We start from the raw sequence: 13886 nt of genomic DNA, 5'->3' as shown, positions 1-13886 counted from the left end.
ATAGTATTTTTTACCTGAAATCTACATTATGAGATGTCTAAAAAAAGCATTTAAAGCAACATCTAAGATCAAATTACAGTTACATTAATAACATAAAATTGCGTTAGACAGGATCCATCCTTGGAAATCCTCAATCATTGCACTTATTCTGAACTCCTTCGCTTTTAGAAACATATCAAAAACACAGCCCAGAAATCAATTAATTAGTTAAATTACAGAAACTGAGTTTCTCAGTAACTCAGATGAGGACACCTAAACCCCTTGAGGTCCAGCCAGTCAGGGTTTTTTTCAGTCTCACAGCACAATCATGCTGAACAGTAAGGCCAGCTGCCAGTCTCTAGAGTTATATGATAAACTGTCTATTTCTCTTCCCTAGTCTTTAGCATCTGGGCTATTAACTGGCACCAGCCCTGCTGGAATGTGGAGCCCCTGCACCACTGATGTATTGATTGGTATGCTGTACCTCCGTGGACTAATGTGATATTGCCTTTTGCATTTAAAACAAAGATGTAAATATAATTATAATCGTTTTCCTGGTTGAACAAGGTATTTCCGAATCCGTATGATTGACTGATTTTCAGAATGATAAAACCTTTTTCGTATGTAACACTTTCCAGGTCTTCAGTTGCATTCTGATGACACACACACAAATAAAAAAAGCTGAGTCTCAGAGCCGAAGAGACATTTATAAAAGACCGGCATCATTTCTGTTTTACTTAAAAATTCTAGACATCCTTTGCTTAATTGCCAATTAGGCTGTTAGAGTCTTTCTAATTAACTGAAGATACTGCCACTTAGGAGAGCTTTATTCCTTTAAATTAAGACTCGGCAGAGCAGTTTTTTCCCCTACTTCGAGATGCCCTGTCTGCTGCCTGCTCTGCATTAAATAACATCAGAAGGTCTACGAGTGGTACAAGACAAACACCAGGAGTTCACACAGCTTGGTTTAGAGAAAGGATGGGGGTGGGGAGGAGGAAACAGTCAGAAAAAGCCTTTGCTTTTAGCAAAGAATACAATTTTGGTTCAACATCAACGGAATTTGTCATTTGTAGTCGCAAGGTCTCCTTTAAATCCCAGGTCATCGTTACGCCAGCTGTTGTCCATGAAGTATAAAGTGCACCACAATACTCCTGTCATTTGCCATGTGGTTTCTGGTTTGCTTTCGTGTTGCTTTTCCGTTAATTACACAGGCACACAAGTGCTGAGGGAAATACAAAGTTAGTGTTCCCTTACAGAGGGAGCAGACTTGGCAGCTCCAGCAGAGTTATAAATGGGAGGAGACCCTCGTGAGTGACTTGACCAGCTCCCTTGCTCTGGGCAGGGCTCAGGGTTTCACCATGTCTTGTTATTAAACTCTGGGATTAGAGGGAGATTGATTCTGCCCGGCGATGTAGGTCAGAAGCAGGCAAGTGCGTGGTTGATAGTAGCCTACTCATCCTAGTTTGTAAGGGCTGAGTAGTGTTCTTGCATACTCTAGCAGCTGGGAACAAGAGGGGAGGAAGAAGGAGTCGGGGAAGGAGAGGTGCTGTTTTCTGGACATTCTGAAAGTAAACGAGCCGGCAGCAGCGCTAAGCCGGTCGCTGTTTAACCCGTGCAGTGCGGTGCTGCACATGTGAGATTTATGAGTCATGAAGGCACCATGTGGAAGAGTTCCTGTGCTGCACAGTGTGGGGCCAGGCTAGCCCTGCCTTAAAGCAGCTTCAGAGGCTGCTCAGTCCGTGAGCCAGCCCTCTGTAGGGAGCGTTTGTCCCAGTCGGAGACGGGAGCCAGGAATGACAATGTCCCGGCAGGCGCCAGGCAGGAGAAGGAGAGGCCCTGTGCTGTCCTTCATGGAGGAGCCAGACTTTGGGCTGCAGCTGAGGGTAAAAGCGGCATTCAGGTACTGCACCTTTTACCTAACCCACCTAACTTCTCCCACTGATCCCTTTGAGCTTCTGTGTAGATAGGCTCTTGCCAGTCTTCATTCATCACGCATAACTGTTAAATAAATAATTAAGTACTGTACATTGGTGAGTTAGAACTCTATGAATGATTCATCTACACACTTTATTGTACAGTTTTCTGCCAAGGTGGATACAATGAATTAATTGTTAAAATAAATATTAGAAATGACCAAAGTGAGGACTGGGTTTGGCTGTGATGCTGTGAACAGATTTGACTGTTTTATCATAACAGTACAGTTAATAGTTTTTAATAGTTTTGCTAATTGTACCGTACAGTATGTAGAAATCTAAAATGTAGTCCAACGGCTTTTATACATTTTTGATAAAATGTCAACAAGAAAAAAAATTAAGTAAATTAAACTGACATTTCATATATGAAATGGGTCTAATTTATTTTCCACTAGCGCTCAATTGCTCAGTCTAAAAAATTAACTGGAAAGGAAGTTAACTGAAACATATACTGTACACTAAGTTATATCAAAGCTGGTTGATGTTGCTTTATACAATTAAGAAATATGAATAGTTCTTTTTCTCTTTGGTCACTGTAAGTTCCTATTGATGAGATGCAAATCTAAAAATAACACGAATTTATCTTTTAAAATGAATTTAAACTTCCTGAAACACATCATTCTACACCATGCTACCCACGTGCCCTTAATTAGTTCCATTCCTAATCGTGAATGTGCATTCCACAGCTCTGAAACTAGCAAATCATAAAATAAGTCAATAAAACTGTCCCATGATTATTTGGAGACCAGTGCCTTTTCAGCAGTATTATGGAATTGATTCCATTACTGTTACCCAGAAGTGCTTTATGCGAGGATTTAAGAGGTTTCCAATCAGTGCAGCTGGAGTTCTCAGTACATCTGGTTAAAGAGAACTGATGTGTTTGACCACTTGAAATAATCAGAAGAAGCAATGTTCTCATCAGTACCTTTACATCTGGTATTTTTCTAAGAGCAGATCCTGCTTTAATATTCTTTTAAGCCGTCCCACTGCTTTAGTCATCAGGGACAGAAGGAAGTAAGAATCCCCAAAGCTGAACAGTTCAATGGATAGCAGACTTTCCCATTCTATATATAGTTAGTTATCCATTTCTTTATTTGTAATTCCTTCCCTGCTTCCATTGCTTAAGAGGCATCAGAATCACAGATTTGTAGTCATCAGATCTTGCAAAGATGAATTAATTGAATACCTTCATAATAGCTACAGTATAAACATTATAAAACTCATTTAATATTTTCTGTCTCAAAACGCATGTCAAATGGAGGCAAAATCGTAAAAAAATGAAAATGGTTCCCAACATATTTTGCCATATCCTTATGGCTGATTGTCCAGACTGAACTATTAACCACACATTGGATAAGGAAAGTAACCCAGTGATGTGGTGACCCAGCAGTTTAGCAATTGATAACCATCTTTGTCCCTATTCCTGGTTTTCCAATGAGTTGGAAATGTGAGGTGGGCTTAGAGTGATGTGGATTGGCTCGTCATCAGGCAAAATTTACTCTCAATGCCATGGTTTGTCTTTGTAAATCCAGAAAAGTAAAATAGATTTAAAATACAGGATGGTGTTTTATAATATCAAAAAACTCATAAATGCATTTATGAAATCTTTTTGAAATAATTGAGTTGTGGTGTTGGGGGACATAAAACTGTAGTGTTTACGCCTGCTGTACAGCCATGGCTCCTGGATGTAAAACACAATTTTGAGAAAAACTGTTTTTCCAACAGGTAGCAATATATAAGCAAGGTAAATTTGGCAGTAAATGTAGAAATATATATGGCTATACAAGAGAAGGAACTAAAAAATGGGTATAGCTTTCAATCAATACCTGTATACCTGTAGATATCTGAATGTTGAACAACTGATGCATTCTGGTTTAAATTACTAGATAAAAACTATGGTTTCACATACTGTGTAGTATCAGGTATGTAACTATGTTTGCCTGAGTTGTTTATTCATTTCTTTTCTGGATGTAATGGACTGTATTTTACAGTCACATTCTGCTCTCTATCCTGTTCAACTCAAAGTACAGCTCTTAGGTATCACTGACCTAATACTAAAATACGCCACTTTAGAAACTATGGCAAAAAATTAAAAATCTATGTTAGACCACAGCAAATTCTTTAATTACAGATACGCTAAAAATGCTTCCGTAAAAGATTTAAAGGGCTTATTATGGGCCTTTACAGGAGCTGTAAAAGAGGTCAGATTACAGATTTCTGTGGAAGTAGGGCAGCCATGTTCACATCATAGGCATGGTTGCCTGATGTGATCATTAGTGTGCTGTCGCTGAGCTGTCAGCTGTTGGATAATGAAATGGCAAATAACATCATGAAATTTAATAGATTCACCTCAGCTGTATATTTGTACTTACCTTGATTTATGTATTTTTATACTATAGTGTATACAGTATGTGTATGAAGATGCTGCCTCTTAATCCTAGACTCTTAGACTCCTAGTCTTAAACTTAAATATTTAGCCTAATCTAGGACTCAAGCAGTTCTTTAACTAGCTCATAGTTTCTTCTAAACTATTCAAGGTGGTTTTGAGATTCTTTTTCAAATAACTGCTTATTTTCTTACTGCAACATTTGTATTCCAATACAGTTGAAATGTATTTGGCTCTTGATACATCGCCTCTTCTTCTCAGAGACCAAATTAGCTGCACTCTGCGGATTTGGGCTTTGGACTTCCACAGTGGAGTCTTTTGGGCTCAAGACATCAGCCACAGACACATTTTTCACCCTCCAGGGGCTCATCGATGTGTTGCAGCTGTGCTCGTGGCAAAGGATAATAGGGTTCAGTTTTACATTTGTGTTAAATGCCTCTGTTGAGCTGTCTTAACATTGTGTTTCCTCTTCATACAACATGTAGTTAGGAGTTACTCAAAGAGTAAAGCTGAAGGACAACTGAAAGAAAAAGGAAGGCAGCACTTTGACAGTCATAGAGTATGCGCCATGGTACAAAGGTTGAGAACAACATAGCAGAGCTCAAGACGTTTTGTGCTGGAATAGGTTTTCTTTTTGGAACTAACCATGTTTGACATCTTTTGCCTCAGAGGTCTTTCTGTTATAGCAATCATGAAATAAGGCTGTAGAGAGGCAGGATTATGTAATGTGACAGAACTATGTCTTTATTTTCCACCTAGATTGTCACAAATACCACAGCACTTTGGCATTTCAGTGGTTGTTTGATGCCAAGAATAAACTTATGACTAATTGGGAAACTTCAGCCTAGAGTCCTGGTTCAGCCATGTGTTGAACTTCTGTTTCTTAATCTCTCATCATGCATTGCTCGTTTCTAACAGCAGCGAGTCAGATTGTGATTTGTAGCAATATGGACAGATGTATTGAGATGGAGTATTTAATAGCTTTTTAATATTTGAAAATGTAATAGCTTATTAAGTGGAATATCATATATTACTTCATAGCAATGGGTTAGAGTCAGGAGATATTCGAGATTTTAGTTTACACTTCCAGAAAGAAACAAATAGAACAGCACATATAACAATCAGTCTGCGGTTTCCTACTGAGGATTAAAGCTAAAAGGGTGTAGGGCACCAGTTTGAAACACATGGCGTCTCTTCATTAACTGTTTGTTTCAAGTGCTCTGCTTTCATGTGTATCTCATTGAAAGGTCAGAGTTCCGCCAGGATGAAAAAGAGCCACTGGTCCCCAGTTTTGAAACTTTGTAATGCTATCCCTTCTTAACATGCATGACAGCCTCCCTGCATTTTATGACCTTTTCAAAAGGAGGCTCAACTTGCAACAAACTGCTTGGTTTTCATGTGTTCATTGCTTTGCAGTTGGGGTCTTCTTTTGCAGTGAGTGAGATATGTGTCTTCATATTGGAAACCTAAAGGTAATAATGAACTTTTGTGAAAACCAAAGCTAAAAGAGGATAAAAGGCTTAGTGCACGCTTAGACTACTGGCAGGGTGACTAATTGTGTGGTTTTACAGTCAGCTGCATAGAAAAGAAAAATAGGTGTTTTCCTGAAAAAGCTTTAAATAATGAAACATTTCAAATGCTGTCTAGCCAAGATGTGTTTAAGCAGAGCAGGATAAGGCGATAATATTTATCCATCAAATGATGGTCATGCATGGCACCACATGACCTGGATCAGGGAAAACAAGTGACTTATTGTATTCTGCTGGTAATTTCGTGTGGCTTTAAAGTTTTTAATTGTGTTGCTGTCAAAATAAATTTACAAGGTCTAGGGTGAGCTGAGCTGTTAATACACTGTTGACAGAATATGTTTCACTGGAGGTTTCCTTGCTGGTGTCAGGTAGGCTGAAAATGGAATTTCTGTCTTGAATTCTCCTGTCCTGTATTCCAGTTAGCATATATATTTAATGCATCCATCTGTTCAGAACTTTCTCTATGTAACTTGTCAAATCGCCTGTTGTTCTTGTGCAACTTCAGCAATGCTCTTGAGTACTAATCAAACAGACTCACCGTCTCTCTACCAGTTACAGATTTAGAAACACTCTTTCACAAATGTACATTTATTCTGATTTAATTAATTAATTTAATTCTTATAATGCTTTTCTTATCAAATGCATAAAAATCGCAAAGTTCCACTTAATTTTGTCACTCTTTTTACTTCCACCTAGTGTAACAACACACAAATGATGTAAACCCTTCAGACAAGGTTATCCTGGGGTAGGAGATCTTAACCAAGGGAAAATGTTTTAATCTGGACTTGTCAGAGTTAAGGCAACTTAAAATATTCTTTAGAAGCATAAAAAGAGCTTCCATGTATATTCACTCTTTCAGAAAACAGAGATGTGAGTTAATACAGTTAACTTCTATTAACTTCTGTTCTATGATGTATGAAAAATACATACTGACATTTTCTGAAAAAATATGCAGTTACACAAGTACTCTAGCAGCAAGTACTCTTGTGATTCAAATTAATACTAAATTACGTGGTAGTTAGAAAGTGCAGTGAAAATCAAAAGATACATTTAGGCTATTTCTTAAACGCTGCTGTTTGTAAATAGTGTGAAGGTTTCATGTTTCAGACTGCGCATGCCAGTATCCAAATGGCCAAAAGTCCTGAAGAATCTTTCTCTTGTCGTACTTTCATTGAAAGTAAGATGTCAATGGAGGCTTACACTATGATCTTCAATAGTTAATGAATGCCTCAGATGTTTCTGTGCTCAGACTCACATGCTGCAAATTATTCAGGCAGGGATCTATTCTACAACATATCAGACCCCTGTAGTGCACAGCAGGGGCTATTTTCTTAGGGATGGACTTAACATTGCCCATATGGGGGGTCATTTATGGATATGTATCCTTTGCTTCCAGGCTTTTTTGGCCGATGTGAGCTAAGGATGTCTCTGGATCACACACATGAAAGGAACCATCTTGTAAAAATCACGCAAAAATGAACATGCATTATTTCATACCAGTGATGCACTAAACATGCCTGCTTTTGCTGCTAAAATCATTCAGGCATGTAATGTTCCCAACTGGCCTATTTTAGATTAGAGTCCTGCATTTCCATGGTGCTGCATGTTGTGCTCTACAGTAGAAAATGGTTATTCCTGATAGGAAATTTTTGGGTATTAAAGACAAATGCAATATTTTGTTTCAATCATTTAAAGGGATCTTCATAAATGGGCATGTGCAGAGTTCCAAAACTGGGTGAGTGCTTACCTATAAATTGAAGTTTCACTAGTGCTGTTGTCGGGTCCTTTTCATGTAATAATGGTTTATCAGCTTTGAAGTAAAAATAATTTATTCTGAAGAGGTTTGAGTAGGAAGCTGCTCCAGCATGCAAGCTGCAAAGAAACAAACAGAGCTTAATTCTGTGATGAGACGCAGGCTGAAATAAGGAAAAACACCGCGTTTCAGCTCTGGAGTCTTCTTATACTGTACCTGAAGAGGTTCTGCAGCTGAAACATTGTGGCCAACAAGCAAGCATCAGCTATTCCAGACTTGACTCCTGAAAGTGTTGGTGGAGCCTTCAAGACAGAATCTAAATGTATTTGCCAGAAAGCCTAAAGCTTTCAAAAAGGAAAATACATGACTAATAGGTCTACATTTTAATAGTCAGGACATGCAGAGGCCAGCTGGAATAAAAATTATGACCACAGATTCACTCTGCTGTTTAAATGACTCTGCAGTCAGGTGGTCTGTAAACCCTTTGTGAGGCCTTTATGATATGGTGTATTTGGGGTTCTCTTGAGGGAGACTCAAAGTAAGTTTGGAAATTATGGTTGGGGTTAATGGTGTGGGTTAATATACAGTAGTTGAATGCATGTAATGTATGCATAATGTGGATTTGGAAATGATGGAGATCTTAAATATATCCTGTGTGGCTGTGTACAGAATTGAAATCCAGAGGGTCTACAAAAAAGTTGGATTATCAATTTGGAGAAGATTTTAATGGTTTTAAAGGCTTCTTTTGGATGTATTGCTTCTGTTTCTGACATGTAGTTCGCTTCCAATCCCTAATCACAAGTACAGTTACCTCAATAATATGTTGTTGTTTAGCTTTTACAAAGTGTTTATATTTTTTAGATTTGTGTATATTTATGGAAACTTTGTTATAAAAATGTTGTAATTTCCAGTACTTTTCAATGAAAAAAAGCTCAGTTATTGAAATTATAAGATATCTTACGTAAATGTAGCTATTCTTTTAGTACAATTGCAGATCTCATATAGTTTTTTAAAATAACCTTTTAATCTTTAAAGCATATTCTGCATAGTGTGTCTTCAAGTTCTCTGCTCATTAACTAGATAAAGATTTTCCATACTTTATGAAGCAGCAGAGTGAAAACAAAAGTCGGCTTTTAAAAGTATGAAAACTGTTATTGTAGGATGAATCTAGCTTTATTATTATACAGTAAGCTGTGTGCACTGCCGTTGGATTTATTAATTTGTTGGCCATTCACTTTTTCATCTACAATACGGATTGTGTAGTGAAAATATATATAATGTAAATACAGTAACTGGTCCACAGTTACCATACTGTATATTCTTATTACTGGGCCGTAAGATAATTATATTTTGAAGAGAATTAAATGTGTAAAAGCGTTGTGAACTTAAAATAACTTTGAGGTATCAGTCCTAAGTAATTTCACTGGTAAATAACTTCAAAAATTTACTAGAATTTAGAACCACTGCACCATCAAAATACGATTATTTGGGGGTAATTTTCCATGAAATTCTTATTTGCAATGTTCCAGTACATAAATCACAGTAGAAATGTGGCAAGAATTAAATGAATATCAGACCTCTTAAAGATGCTCTTATTTTGAATGCTTTTAGTGTAAATTTTTTTGGCAGATCTAATAGACTGGATGTAAGTATGTTTTTGCTGTTGAAAATCTAGATTTATAATTTACAACGTATGTACAATAATACATTTTTGGATTTTTGTTTGTTTTTCTTTAATGATTTTAAGATACCAAAATCTCACAATGCCAAAGTGGTAAATGGAACATTGAGTGAGCTTAAAAACCTAACAAACTCAGAAAGATAAACTGATTATTTAGTGATAATGACTTACAGTGCAGTTCAGACTCTATATCCTTAAGAAAAAATAACTAAAAAATGAAAAACCTGAGCAACACAAACATAGAAGGAACAACATAATGTCCTTAGTTTATCGAGGAGGGAAAAAATTTACATTAAAAGCACCACTGACAATGTAAGCAGGAGTCTGAATTTAAAAATTGTGATGTTTTTTTCAGTTAATTAAGGGGTTTCATATTTGTCTTGATTTGTCTACATGATTTGTAGTAGAAATGGTATTGTAGTGGAAAGCTTGGAGTCCACATTAAGTTTTTCAGGTATAAAAATAATGTCCAAAATTTGATGTGTATTTCTTCATTACTGAAGAAGTACTGTGTTTTCATTAAACTTCATCTCAAAGGAACTGACTTTACTGGATTCCCTGAGACCAGCAACTTCAACTTGAAAGATATTTAGTCCTGTAGCTGTTACATATGGAACAAAACCCAATTTATCCCTGGTCTTTACCAGTCATGGCCTCCTAATAATCTCTGTCTAGGAGTCTGCTTCATTAGTCTGTTCTCCTCCACACTGATAGCTGATGTGTGGTGAGTGTACTGGTGCACTTTAGCTGCTGTCGATTCATCCAGGTGGGGGCTACACAGTAGTGGTGCCGGAGAGGAGTCACCATGGCCCGTAAAGCTCTTTCAAGTGGAGTGTGCAGAAAAAGAGCTACAATACTGTACTGTATATACAGTAGAGTAAGTGTACTTTATATTATCACTACTTACTGTACATTGATCGTCTTCATCCACACCTTTAGCTACAGTACTGGTGTCTCACAGTGCTACAGAGGGTAGTAGCACAACTTAAGTTGTACAGTAGTGTTTATGGAAACTCACTTTTAAGGTCACAGGTGATCTCCAGTACATACAGTTGCCATTGAAAAGGAGCATGGCTAAGGATGGGATGTCTTTGTAAGTCTGAATTCGGTCCCATTCCTGGGGATCATACTCTTGAACTCCACAAACTTCATCCTAGGGGGATCCTGGCTCCTGGAGGTTTATGGAGCAGGGATTCACTTTGCCAAGTTTGAGGCTGAAAATCTTGAGTAATGAGCTGCATAATCACAAGCAAAATATACAAAAGCTGTTTTGCGTGTGATTGGTTTGGAGCCAGTGAGAACAAACTAAATACATTAACTATGGCAACCTAGACCTCCAAGGTCCTTATTCATAAGATTTTTATGAGGACTTTTGCTCATGCATTGCCAACACTTATGTGTCAAATCTTGACTAAAATGCTGAATCTCAAATCAAATCTCTAATCTCTAATCAAATATAAAAAGCTGGTTAGCAAATGCATCAATAGCATTGATTTTGTGCCAGTGAGCTTTGAGTGTAAACTGTAAGGATCTCTTTTCAGTGCAGAAAAAGAAGCTTTTGTGGTTAGCACTGTGAGAGGCTGTTTAGACTGAATGAAGTTAAAGAGTGAATAGAACCAAAAATCAAGATTTTTAGGTGCACTGACATTTCTGTTACATAAACAGACATGATGTAGGTAAATGTATTGTGCTGATTGATATCAACAGGGTTGATACAGTGATATGTCAACAGAGTCTATGTTGAAAGTCACAGGCTAGTTGGGTGTGTGGCCACCACTAGAATGGGTACAGTACATCTGTGAATAAATTCTTTGCACCAGACTGTAGATGCTGTGATGTTGGATTTTTTTCCATTATACTTCTAGAACCTTTTTAAGCGTGGCCTTTTGCTGCTTTCTGGGTGCTAGATGTCACAGCCTTTTCCACAAAAAGTCAATGGGGCTCAAGTCTGGCAAGTAAGGCATCCACAATATGCTGTAACTGTCACAATCTCATCTCACGAGAAAGCAGTGTTTCACTGGCAATGTGAGGGTGTACTTTGTCCTTTGTCCATGTGTTGTCATGTTATTATGAGTTAGCAGGAAGGGCAGCTGGTGAAGTCCCAGGTCTCAATAAAGCACAGTGTGGTCAATCAATCATTACAAAGGGAGATCTGTAGTGACTAGACCATCCTGCCCAGGCCATCACACTACCGTATCGATTTGTCTCTTGTTCCCAACAATCAGCATATTGTTCTGCACATCTGTGCCACATTCAGTGATGTCCATCAGGGGGGTCTACACACAACCGTAATTCATTCTGAAGGAGAAATTGGTTCCTCTACTCTTGAATCCACCTTGGGTGACATACTCCAGCCTCTAAAGTACTAATGGACTAATGGCAGGAAGACTCTTTTTATTTTGATAAGTGGGGCATATTGGTTCCTTTCCATATTTTTTATATTCACCTCATTCAACAGATTAAATAATTTCATCACCTGTCACATTACCTGATCCATTTTCTGTGATGTGCTTTTGTGCTTATAATTACATCAGAACCTGATCCACCTGATCCAAGGATCTCAACCAGATGTTTCTTGAAGGAAGCCATTGTCGAAGGAAGCCAAGTGTTGGCTCCAACGACATACTGTAGCTTGTTCAAGATTCCCTCAACTCTTTATTTGTATAAATTAGTGTGTCTGTCCTCAGTTTTAATTTTGCTTCCCCTAGGTTCCAATTGCGGCTTCTGGTTTGTGTTTCACTGTTGATTCTCAAGATTTCCATTTGTTAATGCCTGTGAGGAGCAGGTCCCTTCTCTGTTCAAGGCTAAAATAGTTCAGGTCTCTTAGCTGGTCAGTCTGAGACTTTGAGCCATGGGATTGTACACAGTATTGTAAATGTGGTTTTACAAGTTCATTGTACCATTTTACCATAACATGTATTGATTTACATTTAAACCTTTTAAAATGGTGTGTATCCTAACTATTGTGTTTGCCATTTTAATGACTTCCCCAGTTGTGTAGAAGATGTAAATGTAAAGATGTGAAAAACCATGAACACCAAAAGTTTTGTTCATACTGTAAATATCTTCTTCTAGCTTAACATTTTCAACACTGTTGGAGTATTGGACATATGAGTTTGTAGCTTCAACTGGGTTTATTAAAAGCGATAAGGACTAGTGAAAGGGACAACAACCTCTCTTTCTACATTATGTGCTGCATTTTGAATTTCATCATTTACTAAAGAAATTTATTTTTTTCTTCACTATCATTTAGAAATGTAATAAATCACAGCAGGTAAATACGTACCATACCTGCTTACTTAGGAAGATTAAATAACTTAAGGATTGTACTTCAGCATTTTGTAGTGGGGTATTTTTTAGATTGCTAAATAATATGCACATACTGTATGCAATGACCAGATTTATGATTTTATCTGAAGTGTATACAGATGCAGAGACATTTGTAACTTAACATTCAATCTCTTAGGTTTACAGTAACACTTTACATATTCCGTTTGTGCACTGCATGTCGGGAAAAAACCTGCTTTGGTTTTAGCTGTGGGTTGCAAGCACCTGATGACTTTAGTATGGAATGTACAATATGGAGGCCATAGGCACTGCCATTCTTAATTTATACAGAGAGTATATTTTGTTTTCCAAGCGTTGAGCTTTGTGGCTTTAACTCGGTGACTTAACCTGTCTGTTGAGGAGCTTTCTGTCCAGTGTATGTTGTCTTTCTGATTAAGGTCAGCTCCTAGGCAGAGGTTACAACAATCTGCCATGAGACACAGTGCAGTGCAGTCTAAAGTGGTGATTACAGCCAGCTTACCGATTCACATTTGGCCAACAGATGGTGTAGCTATTCATAATGCACTCTGCCAGTATAGAGTCTTGTACAGATCAACTGGAAAATTGCAATAAAAATAAGTAAAATGTCACTGAGCATTATATTATGATAAACATGATAAGTGACTCACAGTGATTTCAGTGCTGAAAGAAAAGTAATCAGGCAAATGCAAATAAATACAAATATTAATGAAAAGGGGATACCATAAATGTCAGCTAGTCATACCATTTATTGTGTCATTAAGGTTACGTGAAGAGGTTATCAAGAATGTTCTACACAGTTAGCATTCATTATAATAATTTGTAAATGTTTCATTTGATAGCATTTTAAATATAAATTACATATAAGTGGTTAATAACTTTGCATTAGTTGCACACTAATACTACTGCGAACTTTATGTTTACAGTAGTATTAGAGTGTTTGGAAATGCTATACCTGCTACAGCAATGTAAATTGTTAATATTTATTTGTTGAAGAATATTTCTATTTGTGATATTTTAATTAATTATAACTAATAGGTAACAAGCTACAGTACAAATGTACCATCTTTAAAAATAAATTAACTTTAATCATGCTAATGTAATACTGTAACGAAACAATTCTAGTTGTGTTTACAAAGGCGAAAGAGATCACGCAGGAATATGGGTGGAATATACGCCCGGGCTCCATAACATCCTTTAGTTTGCTGTAATTGTGGTGGTGCAGCAGTCAGATTCTCCTGAGGGTGACTCCTCTGAAGTACTCTGTGTCTGTCGTAAG

The 13886-nt window shown here is 37.3% G+C and overlaps 1 protein-coding gene across 1 annotated transcript in view; it reads left to right on the top strand.

The window, feature by feature from the left end:
- Positions 1-13886, top strand: part of LOC148822385 (nck-associated protein 5-like) — a 131562-nt gene that overhangs the window by 29216 nt on the left and 88460 nt on the right. The window lies entirely within an intron of this gene.

The sequence above is a fragment of the Atractosteus spatula genome, chromosome 13 (assembly GCF_055471065.1).
Source record: "Atractosteus spatula isolate fAtrSpa1 chromosome 13, fAtrSpa1.hap1, whole genome shotgun sequence".
NCBI lineage: Eukaryota > Metazoa > Chordata > Actinopteri > Semionotiformes > Lepisosteidae > Atractosteus > Atractosteus spatula.
This window is presented reverse-complemented; position numbering and strand designations above follow the sequence as displayed.